The 20,841-nt window shown below is 32.3% G+C and overlaps 1 non-coding gene across 1 annotated transcript; it reads left to right on the top strand.

The window, feature by feature from the left end:
* Positions 1-20,287: 20,287 nt before the first annotated feature.
* Trnah-gug lies at positions 20,288-20,359 on the top strand. Its single transcript has one exon. It is a non-coding gene; the product is annotated as a tRNA-His (tRNA).
* Positions 20,360-20,841: the final 482 nt, after the last annotated feature.

Here is a 20,841-nt window from a genome sequence, read left to right as displayed (position 1 = left end):
ATTAAACCACATTAATATGATTAAACAAGCAAGGATATGTCTGAGAGTAATCGTGATAAGTTGGTTAAAATTTTATAATAACGGTAATAATATGTATGAAAACTGTATGAATGTTACAGCTAAAGTATAAAAAACGTTACTTCGTTTTCCATTAACTGACTTCGCTAAAAATGAGCTTTATTTTCGAGTTTAATACTTTTTTTTTTCTTTTACAATTACATATTTTAATGTGTTGTGTTGATGTATTTGGGTTACTATTATATATTTAACTACTTATTTGATGAATTTTGTTGCGATAATATTTTGTTGGAATAATTTATCTTTATACCTTCGATGCATCTTAATTACGAGAATAACACTGGATCGAAAGTACAAAAAAAAACTGAAACGAAGAATTTCTCTCAAGAAATTGTCTAAATTCGGTGAAGTTTGAATATCTATTCTGATTATATTCCGTTCCTGGTTAAACTTCTTTTTTATTTTGACTATGTTTTCTGCTAAGGTAAACATGTATAAGTAAATTTAGTAACTTTCAATTGCATAACATTTTATTTACAGACGAACTATTAGTAAACTACATAATATAGAAACCATGATACATTACCTAAATGTACAGAAATTATCAAAGTTGACCACAATTCAAACTTTACCAGGAACACATATTATTAAATTATAAACAAGAGGTCGTACCGTCGACTCGCATCGTAGGGATTACGTACAGTATGAAAAATTAAATTAAAACCTCACTCAGAGTCAGACGGAAAAAGTTACGACTTCTGCTGAATTAAATATTATGTTATTAGCCTGTTGATTTTTCCACATTTCAAAATGTAAGGACCTTATTTTGAAAATGCATTCGTTGGGATTTTAACATGTTGGGAATGCTAACACTTCAAAGAAAATCCCAACGAATATCTATATTTTAACTGAACTTATTTAAACATCACAAGCTTTTGTGATTATAATAGTACTTACCTAGTAATTTATTTTTTATTGTGAACTTGCTTTCCACCCGCAGCTTTGCCCGCGCAGTCAAAGAAAAGCCCGCATAGTTCCCGTTCCCGTGGGATTTCCGGGATAAAACCTATCCTATTTCCCGGGGTAAAAAATAGCCTATGTCCTTTCTCGGGTATCAAAATATCTCTATACCAAATTTCATGCAAATTGGTTCATTAGTTAAGGCGTGATTGAGTAACAGACAGACAGACAGAGTTACTTTCGCATTTATAATATTAGTATGGATAAGGTAGCGCTTGATCACAATCTCGCCTGATGTTAAGCTGACATGTGGTCTAAGCATGGTCTAAGGTACTAAGATAGTACGCGCTTCCTGTGGCGCTTCCCTAGAAGGTACCTGTCACTCTACGCTTGAAGAAGACGATTTTGACTTCGGTGATACTGTTATGGATAATAACATTACACTTATACATATAGATACTTTTATATTTTAAACATAAGGTACGATGTCGAATTTCATATTTTAGTTTTATAACATTCATATGCTTATACATATTATAAATTAAAAATAATTGACTAAATTCTATCACAGAACGGGATTCGAAACCGCGAATTCTGTCTCGCCTCGTGATAGAATTTTTTCAATTCTTTAAAAATTTATTAGGTTAGTACAATATTGTCATAACAGATCAACTTTTAATTTCCAAGGTTGAGATGTTTACATTGATATCAAAGGGTAACTCATGAAACCCCAATTTTTCGGCTGATTCATAAATAGAATGTGGCTCTACCTGAAATAAGTCCAAAAGCGAGTCGGTCACATTGAATCAAATATTACCTTTTGGCAACCATTATAATTTGTTAAAATTATTGATCGGCTACAAGTCTGAAGAAAAATGTTCATATAGTAACAAATAGCAGATTCAACTAGATGACGGCGACTTGTATCTGTCGCAGTCAGAGCCCACAGTTTCAATAATATATTTTTAATTCATGTTTAGACTTATTGAAGCTAATAAAAAGCGTGTAAAAAAAATACGGAGCGGTTAAAACATTTTGGATACATCAACGCTAAGCATCAACGCTTAATAAAATGTTAAAATATTAATATAATAGCATACAAAGGTTTTTAAATTACCTAAAGTGATCATAACAAACACATCTATCTATTGTTTTGCTCATATACTCCCTCCCTCATTGACAGGTGATCCTTCAATGACACAAGCAGATATAATCGATATCCTCCGAAAAAATATCTCGGTTTCATCAGAAATACAGGTTAAGTGCCTAATACTTACATTGACTGGAGAACCTCGGTCAACACTCTGGGGAAAATTACTTTTGACTTTCCGATTTGAATATAATACCACGGATTCGCTTCAAGAGGTATTGAAATTTAATGCGTAGTAAAATTTGGTAGATGTGTAAATAATTGTAACGTATTTTTAACACGTCTTAGTTTCAGCTATATGTTTATAATATTACTAGCTTACCGCCCGCGGCTTCACCCGCTTTCTCTAACCGATTTGAGATTTAAACTATCCTATCTCTCAAGTTGGATCGAACTGCACACGGTGTGCGAATTTTATTATAATCGGTTACGTGGTTTAGGAGTCCATTGAGGACAAACATTGTGACTCGAGATTTATATATATATATTAAGATAAGATTAAGATGTAACCGTCTTGTTTCCATGTAACCGACTTCTTTAGATTTAATTCAAACTGAACACTAATCAAGTATCGGTGACCACTGACCATGCAATTATTTTATAAGTTTAAGGTTGATGTAACAGTGAAACGATTTTGAGGATTTGGACGTTCTCCCCGCGCTAGCCAAGCACCCCCGATTCATTTTTACGTGCGCAGAGCGTGATCCGCTATCGCAACTATCCGCTCGCGTCGCGTTCCGCAGCAGCTCGGGCATTTTTATAACCCGACTAAAAAGAATAGGGTTATGTTTTTCGCGCCTATCTTTGTATCTAATATTCTTTATACTCTGATATCTTCCGAACCACTGGATGGATTTCTTTAATTAGGGTATCGTTAGATTCGTCGTATTAGCCCAAGTTTTGTTAGATAGGTGACAATAAAAAAGAAAAATGTGGGGTGCTAGACTAAAATACAAAAAAAAAAATCTTTTTCTGCAATATGAGTATCAAATTATAGGTATCATAATAAGGATTGCAAAAAAGTGTATCATGCTTATATTACCTACAATAATAAAATAACATAGATTTATTTTTGTGAAATGAAATCAGTGATGATAGGTACCTAGGGGAGACCGGGTACAAAAGTAACGGTGGGTCAAAAGTAACAAATGCTCTCTAGATTTATCCAATGGGCGAACACCGCTTAGCCTCTATCAGGTGATAGCCAAGAGCGCCCCCCTTAACTGTATTCATTCGCCGCGTGCGTCACGCACTATTAGGCTGTGTGACAGGACGCAACGTGTTTTCACGAATCAAAAGTAAGATTTTCGACATTTTTTTATTAAACGTTTACGTAGTCTTAAAAGGATGATAGAAATCTGAATGTTTGCATATCCATTCTTGATTACAGTAATTGTACATTGCTCATAATCATTTTTATGTAGCACGTTCCGTTTTAAAGTTTTGTTGCACATCTTGGCAAAAATATAGACAGGTACAAAAGTAACATAGCCCAATGGGTACAAAAGTAACATGTTATTTTTGTCCCATTATGATTATGTATATTTTTATGTACATCTTTACTTCAACAGAATGCCGTGACAACGCATTAGAACTACTGATCGAGGAATTACCGACACGGCTGAAGAGCATTTTGAAACATAGTGCAACAATTAGAGGCCTTGCAAAAAAAATATAATATTTGCCATGTAACATTATATAGACTAATAAAAAAAATAAAAGCCGGTAATACTAGTGCAGCTACCTTGCGTCAATCGAGATTCACTAATAACAAGTAAAGTAATCAACGCGACTATTTAATCGAGTGCTCTGCAGTTTATTTTCGATTATCTCCACCAACGAGCATAATGTGAATAATTTTTTTGATAACCTTGCTGAGGTATTGGGAAAGGTACCGATTTGAGCCAAAAGATATTTGGAATATGGACGAGACAGGGGTGACCACTATCCAAAAACCTAACAAAATTGTAAATTAAAAATGGATTAAGCAAGTAGGTGCCATAACCTAAGCAGAGCCTGGAAAATTAGTAGCTGATGCTGTTGCCATTAATGCTCTAGGTCCTAGGAGAACACATCCCGCTTTTTTCGTATTGTCCGTAGGGTCCTGTTGGTTGTGCTGGAGCTGGGAATGCAAGTGGATGGATGCAGGATGTAGAATTTTTAATTATAAAAGAATGATTCCCTTAATTAATCTAATGAGATTAATTAAGGGAATCTTAAACTAAGAATATTTTTTATCGATTTGTTTTGTATTATATTTGTAAGTATTATATTTAAAATACAAAAGTTGATATGTGTGTATGTGTTATTAATACAAAGTCTTTAAACAAATAATTTGTTGATTTACCATCATAATATTGTATTAATTACCAACCCCTTTATCTTGTTACTTTCGACCCACGACGTGTTACTTTCGACCTGCTTACGGGGTCGAAAGTAACAACTGACGATTTTTTTTTAAATTTCTTTTATTAATATAAAACACTACATAATGTAATAAATTGAGTCGGTAGTGTAAAGAATATAAACTAAATTTATATATGGTTATATTAATTTATTGATAACAGTAACACCTAGTGAGAAATCAAGGCAAAAGTACAAAGTGTTACTTTTGTACCCGGTCTCCCCTATTTGTGAACGAATTTTTGAAAATCGGAAAATAAGTATAGAAAGTTACTCCATCTTATTTTTGTTACGCATATTTATTGTTTTGACGTCAGAATGGCGGGAACACTTTGTTTATAGAATATCTTGAAATCCTGTTAGAGTAGAAGTTTTTTACGAAAGTAGAAAATAGTACCTAATAATTATGCACTAAATTATCCTACTAATATTATAAATGCGAAAGTTTGTATGGATGTATGGATGTTTGTTACTCTTTCACGTAAAAACTACTGAACCGATTACAATGAAATTTAGCACACATATAGAGGGTAACTTGGATTAACACATAGGATAGTTTTTATCCCGGAAAACCCACGGAAACAGGAACTATGCGGGTTTTCCTTTGCAAACGCGGGCGAAGCCGCGGGCGGAAATCTATCCTACTAATATTATAAACTAGCTTCCGCCCGCGACTCCGTCCGCGCGGATGTCGGTCTTCGCGTGGATGGTTTATTTCTCCATTTTGAGTAACTCTGACAATGACATCTTATAAATATCTATTGGACCCAAATACGGCAAGGCCTATAATAATACGCAACGTGTGTTCGCGGTTCTACAGAACAACGTCTATGGATAACTGAAAAATTAAGATTATTTTTTTCTACGTATTTATCCAGGATAAAAAGTATCCTATTTTACGCCCAGAATAATAAGGTATAATTATACCAAGTTTCATCGAAATCGAACCGGTAGTTTTCACGTGATGTCTTCACATACAGACAGACAGACAGACAGACAAAAATTTTTTTAATCACATATTTGGGTTTGGTATCGATCTATAGTAACACCCCCTGCTATTTATTTTTTCGATATTTTCAATGTACAGAATTGACCCTTCTACAGATTTATTATATGTATAGATGCGAAAGTTTGTATGGATGTATGGATGTATGGATGTTTGTTACTCTTTCACGTAAAAACTACTGAACCGATTACAATGAAATTTAGCACACATATAGAGGGTAACTTGGATTAGCACATAGGATAGGTTTTATCCCGGAAATCCCACGGGAACGGGAACTATGCGGGTTTTCCTTTGCAAACGCGGGCGAAGCCGCGGGCGGAAATCTATCCTACTAATATTATAAATGCGAAAGTTTGTATGGATGTATGGATGTTTGTTACTCTTTCACGTAAAAACTACTGAACCGATTACGATGAAATTTAGCACACATATAGAGGGTAACTTGGATTAACACATAGGATAGTTTTTATTCCGGAAATCCCACGGGAACGGGAACTATGCGGATTTTCCTTTGCAAACGTGGGCGAAGCCGCGGACGGAAATCTAGTCGTTCATAGATCTACACGTTTTGTGGATTGTAACTTGATAGAAAGCAATCCTTGTTCGAATTTTATATTGAATTTTACATGGAAATAAAATTTTGTTTGTTAAAAATAACTAAGTATGACGACGATAGACGCATTTGAATTCTATATTTGTGTTATACGAATAAGTAAGTTATTAGTTAACACTACATAGTATATAAAGCAAAGTCGCTATTTCCCACTACTAGGTAAGCAACGGATTTTGATGCGGGTTTTTTTGATAGATAGAGTGATTCAAGAGGAAGGTTTTAGACTTTAGTATATAATTTATTAGGTTTTTAAAACAAAGCGGGCGAAGCCGCGGGCGGTAAGCTAGTAGATACATAATTTTCAAAATGCCTGAGAAAGTCCCGCCGCGCCATCTTGACGTAACGGGTATTTGGTCAATATGCACTCAATATATAATCAATGTGCACTAAAAAGCATAAAATAAAAAAGTTGTTAAAAAACCCGACTGAGAAAAAAACAAGTTCAAAACAAGATTTCTAATAGAAAACATAGTTAGTAGCAGGCGGGCACATATTCGCAAACATAGTTAAAAGAAAACTTATGTGAAACCACGCGCACGCACAAAATTGTCAAAAAAAAAAATTGCACAAAATTGCCATCCACAATCAAGCAAAATACAATTTTAGAGAATGAGCAGCACAACCTCCTCGTCCGACAGTTCGAGCTACAGTGCCGCCCGTCGCCTGCGCACGGACCCGCTCATTTCATTTCAATTAGAAAACAGTAAATAATTATTTGTAGCTCAATAAGAACTTGCCTTGTCACGCCAAACGTTGAATTTATGACAAACACCTTTTAAAATATTATTGTGAAAGAAAAATAGCAAAACTCCATACCGTTTAGACGTAGTTACGAAAATTCAAACAAGAAAGGCTCCACTTTGGAATATTTTTTCGGACATATTTTTTTTGGACATTTATATTCACTAACCGAAGAGTAGTTAGACGAAGAAAACAGGCAATTGGCAGTAAGTAGCCCCTTAAGTGTGTTTTTTTTGTTTTTTATACTATAGTGATTATATTTTTTCATTAGAAAACTATCTGTATGAATGTGATCTAAATGAACTATTAATAGGCAAAACACAAAACGTTTTTGTTTATGCAAACATTTGCTTATAAAATGGTTATTGTTTTAAGTAAAGAAAGTATGTATCGTCTATTCAGAATGTCTCTTCTACTGTTAAGAATTGTCAAGAGACTATAATAGTGCTTTGAAACATTATTATTTTAGTTTTGGACAAAGGAGCCATTTACTTTAACTAAGAATGAATTAAAATATAATTATTAAAACCTGTCTCTATAATTTTATAAGTACTTACTTACTACCAAATTTGCCTATTGAATACATTTTTTTTTATTTGTTCATATAATTGCAGATATAAGAAACACCATGCAATTAACAGTTTCAAAATCTTTTATACCCGATTCAAAGTTGCAGGATAATCTTCAAACAAAGTTACAAATTGAAGCATTATTATAATGTAGGAAGCGTATACACGAGAATTCTCTTAATTCAATAAACGAAAGTGCTGGATTATTCAAGTCCCTGAAGAACACGGCTTTTTATTACAAGTAATCCTTGCTTGATTAACGTTGCCATGCGAAAATTTGAATAAAGACCAAAAATACAATTCCGCGGAAAGTTTTTGCAAGGCAAATTGGGGTTTAGAACCTTATTATCATATAGCGGTTCATACCTTCGAGGTGTATTTGATATAATGGGGAATTGGCGTTGTGCTTTTGTGGTTTAGTGGTTAAATGAGGCTGTTTAACATGCTATTTGAAGTGTAGAGCTTATTACGAATTTATTGTACATGACACAAGGTTACGTTATTTAATAATAGCCCTCCGTAGAAGTATCAGTTCAAAACATTTTATTGTGCGGGCTATAAATAAATTCAAAGGTTTCAATTTACTTTCAGAATATATTTTACTAGGTTTCCGCCCGCGGCTTCGCCCGCGCAGTCACAGAAAAACCTGCATAGTTCCCGTTTCCGTGGGATTTCCGGGATTGCGTCATTTTCCCGGGATAAAAAGTAGCCTATGTCCTTTCTCGGGTATCAAAATATCTTCATACCAAATTTCATGAAAATTGGTTCAGTAGTTTAGGCGTGATTGAGTAACAGACAGACAGACAGACAGAGTTACTTTCGCATTTATAATATTAAGTATGGATTAAAAATACAAGAATAATATAAACGGAGAAACAATACCTGTTTGAGTATATTTATATATATTTTTAGTTATATAGTTACTACTATTTAGTATGTATTTGTATGTATGTGTGTCTTTAGTTGTATTAATATGATTAGTTTATTGTAATGTATAGTATGTTGTGTGTATCTTGTATATGCATTTTATTGTATTATATAATTACTTCTACTCAATCTAATAATTGTTTTTTTTTCTTCTGTTTCTCAATTTATTATCTCGCTTCTTTGCCTTCTCCCCGTGGTTGCCTGGCAGAAATCACTGCATAGTGATAAGGCCGCCCTTTGTGCTTTTGTTTATTGTAAATTGTTATTTTATGTACCTGGTTTATTGCACAATAAAGTGTTAAATAAATAATAAATAAATACCTGGTTGTAAATTAAGCTTAAATAGGTAGGTACTAAAATTTATATTCAAAAATACAAATAGGTAGTGTGACGAAAATACTATATTCTACTACTCCGAATTTAAACTGCTATCTAACTATATAAGTAAATAATCTAGATATAGAATATAAGAATATACTTTAGAACTTACCCTCTTACATAAAATGAATTTGTAATTAAAACCGAAGCCATCACAGCTACTTCCCGATAACTTCTTTATAAGTTCCGCTCATTAAAAATTTTATCTATAATATTGTAGTCACGTTACCAAGTAGTAAGGAAAGTTAGGATTTCCATACAAAAACTTGGCATGCTTGTAGGTCTTACGTAACCCAACCCTTATTTAACTTTGCAAAGAAAAAGATCAACTTTCATTATATTCAGGCTTTTCAATTACGAAAGACGTATTCCATGACTTTTCTAAAGACCTTTGACTACATCGTCAAAGAGGAAAGAATAAATTAAAAATAAAAGTTTGTAAGTACCTACATTGTGTATTTTATATGAGTGTATGTGTGTGTGAACGTCGGGTTGAATACATTATTCATAATTTAAGAACTTTATTTTTTGGCCAGTTTGGAAAATCAGAATGATTAAGGATTAGAAAATCCTCTAAATAATAACTATCGAATAATATTATGCAAGTAATTGTCGAGTTCATTGCATCGAATTTTACTTATATATCTATAAAATTAATAGCATATTAAATCCTTTTCAAAAATAAGACTACAATTTTCCTTATTATAATAAAATACAGTACATATTAGCTTCGCCTTCCGAGCGTCTAATAAAATTTAAATTAGAAGAAAAACGCTGCTAGTTTTAATATCCTACGATTAAAATACGAGTGCAAGGCAATTACGGTTAAGCTCATATTGAAGATTAATATACTATTGTAAACCAGCGCTTTGATTAAATTTTTAAATAGCTTACAGAAAGGATAGATGCAATAAGGTAAATGAACAGCAGAATAAACGTCCTTTAACAAGAGTATTTTTATTAAATTGGTTAATGAGGTTTTGTCCTGTTCGTTTGTACCTATACCAATTAGATTAGTAATATTTCTTTAAAAAATAATAATTGATGACGTTGCTTTCAACAAGTATTTGGTATTAGAAGCCTGTATGTGTGCATATTATACTAGCTGTTCCCCGCTGTTTCACCCGCATTGCTCCGCTCCTGTTGGTCTTAGCGTGATGATATATTGCCTTCCTCGATAAATGGGCTATCTAACACCGAAATAATTTTTCAAATCGGACCAGTAGTTCCCGAGATTAACGCGTTCAAACAAACAAACATACAAACAAACTCTTCAGCTTTATAATAATTATTATAGTATAGCTATATGAAATAATAAAATAAACAGAACCGGTTATTTGTGTTGTTGTTGTTGTTTCTGTTTAAGCATGTAATAATCACATTTTAAAGATTATCTTAACAATTTGGATGTTTTTAAACAACGGTATTTTTAATTACGTAACGTGACTTAGTTGTAATAAAAAAATATTATAAATTTTGTTCTTCAAAGTCGTCAACATCGATATGTTTTAATCTACATTTGGATCTAGCTATAAAATTGTTTCTTTTTCCATAGTAAAGGACTTTATTTACGTTAAAAGAAGGACAAAAAAGACATCGTACACAAGCACATCTGTTTTGGAACTTTCAGATACGGGACCATATATCACAGACTAGCAAAGCACCTGCGATCGTCTGCTGTGGTTAATTAATCTAGTATCAGTTTATTTTTATAAAAATACTTGGAAACCTACTTTTACAAAATTTATTCATTCTACTGAAATAAAGAAACATTCATAATTATTATTTGACTCGTATTTGACTCCACAATACTGAACAAAAAAGTACAATTAAAACATGACATTTTTGGTATTTCATACAAATGATATTTCTTTTTAACATTATTTGATGAAATTAATTTAAATTCACTTTAATTTAAATTAATCTCACTTTTAAACGTCTTCAAGATATTTTTATATGAATTTAATTATCATATTATGTTCTTATACAATAAAGAATCATTATCATTAAATGCCAACCTTCATTCCATTCGCCTAAAAAATTTAACACATTTGAAGCAAAAATAACAGTAAGAAATAATAACCTCCATACGTCCTCCATCACGATCTGATAAAAAATATAATAATCGTTTTGGCGCGAATATAAAGGGCTGAAACGATATAAAAACCCATAAGTTAGGGAAAAATTGTTATCTCTGCATATTGTGTTCTGCTTATGCGAAATAGATTGCAAAATGAAAATAATAATTTATTATAACCATGTAATGCGTACGGGAATTAAATTATAAATCTATATAAGTACAAATATTATAAAGCTGAAGAGTTTGTTTGTTTGTTTGAACGCGCTAATCTCAGGAAGTACTTAATTATATACTGAAAACTTCTTCTACAATCACTCTATCTATTAAAAAAACCGTATCAAAATAAGATGTGTAGTTTTAAAGATTTAAGCATAGATAGAAGCGATGGATATAGGGACAGAGAAAGAGACTTTGATTTATACTATGTAGTAACTTATAAATAAAACAACATCCATCCACAAGTCACAACCACGCAACTATAAGCGATGAAAAATCAATTAAAAAGTAGCCATCAATGATTTTCAAAACCATCTCTGCCAAGCGCTAAATATTTCGTTTAAACATAAACAATGTGGTTAGTCTAAAACCTGTCGACACTTTTAATTACTGATTGCATATAACAGCTTTCCCGTACTTTGACAGGAGTTGTTCTCGTTAAATTTTAATACGCAAACCACTTCATTTAACAGACAGTTTAGTCGGTGCGTTAAAATTAAAAGTAAAGTACCTACACCTATTCAGATTATTAATATAAAAAATAGTATTTAATGTTAAAAATATGTTATGACGAAAGATATAACAGTAACTAACGTTAATTAGTGGCTATTAAGTGTAATTAATACAATAAATTAACTTTAATTAGTAATTTAAGCAATTTTAAGTTAACAATATCGAGTTCAATGAGTAAGCGTTGATATATTTTCAAAGTAAAAATACAGGAAAAGGGAAGGTACCTAATGCTTTCTGCGTATTCTTTAAAATAAATTCTAACACATCACTGAATCGCGTTTGATCTTCTAAATTCAATAAGAAAATATTTACCACCAGTTCGGTAAACAGTTTTTACAGAGAAGAAGTAGGAAGAAACTCTGTAATCTTTTAAGATCCGCAGTATAAGTAAATCTTACATAATGTCTCACTTTGATAATATATAGTATATAATTTATAATTTACTCATATAATTTATGATTCTACTAGGTTAACACAAACCCGCATAGTTCCCGTTCCCGTGGGATTTCCTGGATTGCGTCATTTTCCAGGGAAATATAAGTAGCCTATGTCCTTTCTCGGGTATCAAAATATCTCCATACCAAATTTCATGAAAATTCGTTCAGTAGTTTAGGCGTGATTGAGTAACAGACAGACAAACAGAGTTACTTTCGCATTTATAATATTAGTAGACAGAGTTACTTTCGCATTTATAATATTTGTATGGATTAACAAATTAGAAACACTCAAAATGAAAACGTTCCAACACATTTTCGAAGCCGTCACATAAACTTACCATTTCGTACAGTTGAAGGCTCTGTCGCATGTTTAACGAAGACGAATGCCTTTTCCACTCAATTTTCTCTTGACTTTGGACCCGTTCGTAAAAATAGTCGTGTGTAGTTTTACCCTGGCTTTATTCGCCTGATTAAAGGGTGATTTTTCAATTCTTTGTTGAAACTTAGTCGTTAAATAACCAAAAAAAATTGACATTATTCTAGTGCTTTAGTGAAGCTTTGTTCCGTGGTTTTACCCGTACTGATCTGCTCCTATTAGTCTTAGCGTGATGAAATAATATAATAGTCTGCCTCATAAAATGCGCTATCTAACACTGAAAGAATTTTTCAAATCGGATCAGTTGTTTCTGAGATTTAACGCGTTAAGGCAAGCAAACAAACAAACTAAGTATTCAGCTTTACAATATTTCAATTACATGAAATAATTTGGCTTTATGCTATATTTGTTAAATTTAATTTTTTCTATAAATGGATGTTGAAGTGTTTTATTAATTGATCTCGTTTAATTGTAAATTTGATTATGTTCTGAATTCTGATAAAATTTAATATTATATAAATAAAGTGAGTTTTCATTATCGTGTAATAATATATGTTGTTTATTGTGTTTAAATGCATGAAAAATATATGTACAGGTGTTTCAACTTCTGCAGTGAATGAAGTTTGAAAACAAACCGCCTCTACGATCTTAATTACTAATTCGTTCGTTCGTTCGTTTCAGCCGTGGGACGTCCACTGCTGGACAAAGGCCTCCCTCAAGGATTTCCAGTACGACTACTAATTACTAATTAGTAAGGATTATTAATAATATACATTTTATAAAAAAATAGACATATTCATTGAAATTTAGAGTATATAGAAAAGTTTCATAAAACTTTAGAACTAAACAATAGAACTCTTTTTTACATTTTCCAAGTTAACATTGCATAATAGACTCTTATCCTATCATACCATATAGACCCAACGAATATAAGCGAACCCTACAAAAATTCCAAAGCTTTTCATATGACATTATACAACACACGAATCTAGTTTGTCGCCAGACGTTGCATCTATATTCTGCATTCACGAGGAATTGAACAGACTACCCTTGTGATGCAAATGCACTGCGAGATTGGAAACGGAGCCCGGTGTGTGATTTCCTTTGGTTTAGATGGTAAGTGGCATATCGATGTGTTGTTGACGGGGAATATTGTACTTTTAGTTATTGTGTTTACGCAATGTTTTTTTTTTAAGCTATTGCATAGCTTCTATCGCTGGCCTTGAGCGCGGGGACCGAATCCAGAAATTGCGTAACGAAAAACCTCACGCTCCCCACTCCGACAGGCACGGAGTTGTGGCTTGAAGGCATGCTATAGCTTTACCGCGGCAGTCCCCGAGTGCCACACATTTTACCTTACTTATATCTATACTACTTAATTTAGAAACACCTAAATAAAATAAAGTATACGAATAATAGCTATATCAACTCCAAATAGCATTGAACATTACACATGCCCAAAGCTACACTCGACACCTATTCATTAAAATTTGTTACAGTTACAACTTACTTTTACAGTTTACACTAAGTAAAAATGCAAATTTTAAATCCTGTACACATCGCAATTACAGTTTTAATAGTGTATCTTCAATAAACAGACATGTCAACGGTTCCTTTAATTAAGTGGATGCGACACGAGGGTCGACATTAAACATGCTAACGAACACCATACATTCAGTCATAATTTTAAAAGCGAAAAAGTGCATAAAGAACTCTCATTAGAGACACGTTTTCTTTTGATACAAAGGTGACTTCGACAAAGCGTCTTCATACATCGATAGCTCCATTGTTTGAAATGTAAAGGGAAATAGCATATGAAGGAATTTGTTTCTAAAACTGTAGTGTCATATACGTCTTTATATGCTGCTTCTGTGTGTGTGAAAATATGGTAATTTTATTCTACAGGGACGAATTATGACTGCTTATTTGATGGATTACATTTTATAGGTTTAGGACAAATTTGGTTCATGATTATACTCTTATACGGTACAGTGTTACATGATTAATATTATAATAAAGATTTAACAGAATATTACGAACGGCGTTTGTAAAATTATATGAAGGGATTCCATCTCCGTAATAAGTATTGGCTTTTTAAATAAAAAAATTTATAATTTGTTGTAAACTAATCTAGTTTCAAATATTCTCTTTTCAACTCTTTAGACCAAGAATTTCAGAGAGTTTTTTAACACACAGATGAATATTTCTGCGTATCGTAAGGTCTTTTGATATGGGTCCTCTGTTTCTATTAATTATTGTAGAACCTTTTTCGAGCTATAGGTAAATAAAGATGGATGGCAACATAGCTAGTATTGTTACTTCTGAAGTTCGCAGCTCAATAGTTGTGCCATGTCTAACGAACACGCTTTAGATAATAAATTGCACAATTAAGTACGTAATTATTAATTACTTATCTCAGCTAACATTTGAGCTATGATAAATATTTGAAAAATATCTTCTATTCACATACCTACCTACGTAATTCATGTCCATAATTATTCCTTTTTTATGGTAGAGCAAGCATTGGAGCGACTGGGTCTCCTGATGTTATCTAACAATAAATACTAGCACGGGTTACAGGGTGACCTTTAGTAAAAATCGAAGCATTACTTCTCGAACATTCTAGAACAATCTAGTTCACTCCAGAATACAATGTTGAAAGCACGTGAACGCCTACTCGATGCCGCAACAATAGAATATCCAGATAAAGTACCACGTTATCGCATTATGATGCTTTTTCAATTTTTTATCGAGCATAATGGGTGAATTTCTTTTCATGGGCACACACGATTAGGTTTATATTGAGACGTTAACAATTGTGTTGTTACAATGTTGATAAGCAAGCTTTTTAACGGGTTAGAAATTGGTGAAATATAATTAGTTAACGTTACTCCGAATATTATACGAGTAACTAGTTTACCGCCCGCGGCTTCGCCCGCTTTGTTTAAAACCTGATAGATTATATACTAAAACCTTCCTCTTGAATCACTCTATCTATTAAAAAAAAACCGCATCAAAATCCGTTGCCTAGTTTTAAAGATACGCATACAAAGGGACATAGGGTCAGAAAAAGCGACTTTGTTTTATACTATGTAGTGACACCACAGATTACCATATAATTAGGTACTACGGTAATACGTAAAAAATACGTACTCACTACCTATTACTTAATATCTATATATTCGAAATAAAAGAAGTTAGTATTCTACTAGTACAAGAGTTTTATCATTTTCGACATTTAAATTTTAGTTGTTACTTTAACAAAAATACACTGGTAAATGCATAATGAAATATACCATGAAAACACTATCGGATTATGGTATTAATAATTTACTTCAAGATACTTGGAGGAAGTTGATATAAAAACATTTCTTATCGGTAAAACTTTCCAGCGGCTTAAGGAAAATACGGATTAGTATTATTATGGTAAACGTGGCGTTTTTTGTTGTGTATGTTTGAAGTGAAACTTCTTTATCGGGGTTGGAAAAAATTACGTGTAACATTTTTTCGTTACGCGTGACATTTTTCCGTTACGCGCCATCTTTTTCTTATCACCACGCGTGATTCGACGTAATTCTGTAAAGTTGCATATAGTAAATTATTTTTTGAAAAATAAGGTCATAAAGAAGTTTCAATTCTTACGTGTGTACACTAGTACACGCACACATATATTTATGTAATTGGAGAAGTATTTCGGAAACCATATTTTATACCGTTATGTAAATTTAAAATTAGAATCGTTTAGGTATACTATGATTTACCCTATATATTTATTTGAAAATTTCTTTATCAAATTTAACTTTTTATCGTGTAATGAATGTGTAATATCAGGATTATCATGTATGCATTTGATTTTCGCTATTCCAATATTTCATTATATCGCACATTTAGTTATACGAGACACTGATAAACAAAAGACTGTTATAAATAATGTAAAATTTTATAGCTACCTACTATTATGTATTCTGTGCTTACGGTACACCTAATTCCCTACCGTAAAGCCCAAACTATGTTTAAGTACGTAAGTAATTATGAAATTTATAAAGTTTATAAAAAAAAAAAAAAAAAAAAAAAATATTTTTCAAGAAACAGGTACAGCATTATGTTCAGACCCTGACCATCGAACTAGTGGTAAACTGTGTTTCGAAGGCCAGTTTCTTCCCAGTCTTTATATTATCTATATTATATTAATTATATGTTTCTGCAAACTCACAGTTTGCTACAATTACCTTGCTATTAATTATCTTAAGTTCACTATAATCCTTTTTTAGTGAATCCATTTTTATTGACCAAAACTTGCGTTCCCGCATCAAACGACTCCCCGTGTGTTTAAAAAATATCTTTCTCTTAATAATACGTCAATGTGACCGAACCGGCGTCTCATTCTTCAATGATCCCTCCTCTTTTGTTATTAATCGATTCTTCTTGAAAATAAACGTTCCGATATGGGTTAAGTGTTCAAGGGTTGAGTGAGCCGTCAATATTGCAACAAAATTTACGAGAACAATTTTTGTAATGCAAACCCTTTATTGTTGATATAAGGTGGTTTGGAGCTGCGTGAAAACCATTTAATTGACTAAAGAGGTTGTGGATTCGAATCCATATTCTGGTAAAATGAAAGAACACTTTGTTATGGGTAATATATTTAATTCATATTTACAAAATATAAGTAGGTATGTAACTTATATTTGCGAATAAAAGCTATTTAGTTTAAAAATATTGCTTTTCGTTCAAAAAATGACCCTTAGAAATTTCACACGATCGACCAAATGTCTTATGTCACCTACTTTTACCTATTGCTCTACTTTTTTCTTATTCCTTAAAAGTTAAAGATAAGTAGGATCGTCTTCCTCACTAAAAACTACCCACATACAAAAAATCATATCTATTTATACATTTGCTATTATCCCTTAACAAAGAGATAACAGAGAAAGGCGCGTGGCACACAAAGAAACATGGAGAGACACAATAGACCGTCACTTGTGTACGTCGTAACGCTTTATGTATCACAACTTTATACCCCGTAAAATGTTTCATATATTATGAACTCAGATACGTTTCACAACATTGTGGGGTTATTAAAAATATACAGACGTATAAAAAAGTACATGCGAATTATATTTTGTTTTGTTTTTTAATTAACGTTTGCAAATTAAGAGAATTTTGGTCATAAATAGTAATGTATTTTTTTACATTATTTATTTAGATACTAATGCGACCGCTTATTGCATTCGCACTGCATACTTCATACTGTATTTTTATCCGATTAAATACTACGTTCATACGTAATTATTGTGTGTAGCGCATAAGCGCGGATGGTAGTATCCGGAAAAACGTAGCAGCTAGACAGAGACACACACCTGTGCGCACACGTCACAAGTTTTCTTCTAATTAATAGTGAGATAGTACAAATAAACTTAAACGTAAATTAAATTCTAACATTAGTACCATTTGCACACACATTCATATAAACAGAAATCAACAATTTCTATTGCGAAACTAGCATTCGCGCTAAACAATCGAGAGTACATCATTAGTCTATCGATATCGATAGAGCAAACATCCACTAGTTCCCGTATTTGCTATCGATGTTTCGATCCTCACTGTTTACTAGTCAAAGAGTTATCTACGTTAGCATACAAATATTCGTTTGCATCGATTAAATAGTCTTGAGAGCTTGAAACGGTTTTATATTTTTTGACTGTAAAATGCTTATTTTACAAAATAAAAGATAAAATGTTATTGCGGTATCGTTTTGGTGTGAATTGAGATTGCATACATTTTTGTAACTTTTTTAAATCTTTGATAATCCAAATTTTTGGGCTAGGTATACTTCTACACAATCACGAATTATCAATATGCAATTCAATGCGAATAGCGTTGATTTATATTATGGTTGTGAAATTACGACAAATTAATTAGATAAATAATTTAATAATGAACTCTTGTTTATCAAATTATTTAGGCAGCTTTTAAATAAATTATCCTTAAAAAGCAATCCAATGTTATACATGCGAAAGCTTTCCTGTCTGTTAAGTTCACTGCAAAACTACAGCACCGATTTGGGTGAAATTTGGAATGACAATAGTTGTAGACCAAGAGCCGCATAAGTTACTTGCTCTACATATTATGTTACTTTTATGACTCAACAATTTAACCCACAATAAATAAATACACGTAAGGATTTTACCAAAAGACTTTATTACGGTAATAACCTCAAAATATTCCGATTAAACGGTTCCTCTGTCTCTTTCCCGCGCAAACAAAAGAGCGGGAAAGCGTAATAAGCCAAAATGGCGGCAAATTACTCTTGTGAGTGATAAAATTGGCAAATGAGACGACAAATTGTTGTACATTGATATGCAAATACGATAAAACATAAAGATAGGAAACTTTTTGAAGTATACGAATTTAACTAATTAGTTAAATGGCGAATTGCGTATTGAATAAGTAATTATAAACAATTAGCTATTTTTATAATACATATGTTTGTTTATATTGCTACCCTAAATAGCTGAACCAATGTTGATGAATTGAAAAGAGCCTAACTGAAAGTGAAAATGGCAATGTCCGAAGAAAATTCGAACAAAGCCGCGGGATTAAAGTAGGACATACCTACTTTAATCCCGCGGCTTTGTTCGGTAACATTCTTATTTGTGTAGACAACTAAAAATATTATATTAAAACTCATAAAATGTCGACGCATCATATTATGAGCACTAAAATGAGAAAATTTAAAATTTTATAGGAACCTACAAGCATGAGACAGCTTTTAAAGTATTTACCGTTAGACATTGTATAGAAGATTGGTTGCTGAAATATAAAAACTAATACAATTTATTTTTTACTTTGTTGTATTGTATTGTAACGTCAACATAACAAGTTTTATATTATGTTCTCAAATTGGTGAAAAAAATATCTATTAGGTATCTAACCACTTGCAAATGAATTGAAAATTAATAAAATTTTGATGAAAAATGTAACGGAAAATTATGTTAGTATCTACAATAAAATCTCTAGTGGTATGCATATGTATATCCGAAGACATTATAGTAGGGGAGCCCAGGATGCTAAATGTGGATTTACTCGAGCGTCACGGGAACCTATTAGAATTGGTAGATTAGACCATAGCGAGAAAAAAAGGTCCTATAATGTTTTCACTTTTAGCGGTGGGGAAGGGTTTTTTGATTTTTTTTTTAATTTAAAAAAGAAAAAAATTGGCTTGGAAATACTCAAGCGCGTTAGATATTGATATTTTGCATGCTCCAGGACGTCACTGAAAAATAGTATACGTTAATCTGACGATTTAAGTGGCGATTTAATCGCTATGAAGAAAGGGTAAAAAATTAAAGTAATATTATTCGAGCGCGTCAGATTAATATATGGGGGGGTTAATTACAATATAAGAAGTCCCCATTTCGCTAATCTGACGATTCGAGCTCAACCTTAGGGAATTATGGATTATTCAAATTTTCCAGCGGGGCCCCTGAGCGCACCCACCAACCATAACTGCTCATATTGACTAGAGGTACTAATGAATAGCTAAGGTACCGTCCCTTATAGTAATCTGACGCGCTCGAGTAAATCCCAAAATCCCCTCTTGGGCTCCCCTACTATTATATTTATATTATATTATTATGTAGGTACATAGAGATAGATAGTCCAATATAAATATTGGAATAATATTTGTTTAATAATTAGATCATTAAAATTCTGATACTTACCAGATACCCACAATTTTAATTAAAAAATATTTATTTATTTATTATGTTTTTGCCGACGGTACGCTCTCATCCAAGCATAACATCACGTAACCATACCTTATCGAATCATGTTTAAAGAGAAAGTAATTTGAAGATTACGTTTCCAAATTTCGATATCATCCTCACCTGCTCCGGTAGCCGTGATCGTCTAGTGGTTAGGACCCTACGTTGTGGCCGTAGTAACCCAGGTTCGAATCCTGGTCACGGCAGCGCAAGCTGTCTCGGCGGAGCTATGTTTTTTATATTTATTTTCTGTAATATTGAAATTAATTTAAAATTACTTATCTACTAGCTACACATTTTTTTTATTTTATACATAAAATTCATGAAATATTTGTACATAAATAGTACGTACCATATAAATTTATTAATTTTTCAATAACAGTCTATTCAATATAGTAATATGACACTGCTGACGTCGTTGCTGCTGAGTCTAGCCAACTCAGTATTAAATACATTCTATTGTGTGTATTGTACTGTACAATTCTCGTGATTTATAAATTTTTTATTTTTGTAATTAGTACCTAAGTTATCTTCTGCAAGTTCAAAGAAAATTTTATTGATCGTTAAAACTATATGAATAGAATCTGCGTTTGATTTCTGGTGAATGTAGCAAATTAAAAACAATAATTTTGGATGATATCCAAATCTAATTTGGATACAGTTCAATTTCCAACATTTCTTTTTTCAG

Source organism: Colias croceus, chromosome 3 (genome assembly GCF_905220415.1).
Source record: "Colias croceus chromosome 3, ilColCroc2.1".
NCBI classification, from domain to species: Eukaryota; Metazoa; Arthropoda; class Insecta; order Lepidoptera; family Pieridae; genus Colias; species Colias croceus.
Note: the sequence above shows the minus strand (reverse complement) of the source record. Positions and strands in the feature narration are given on the sequence as shown.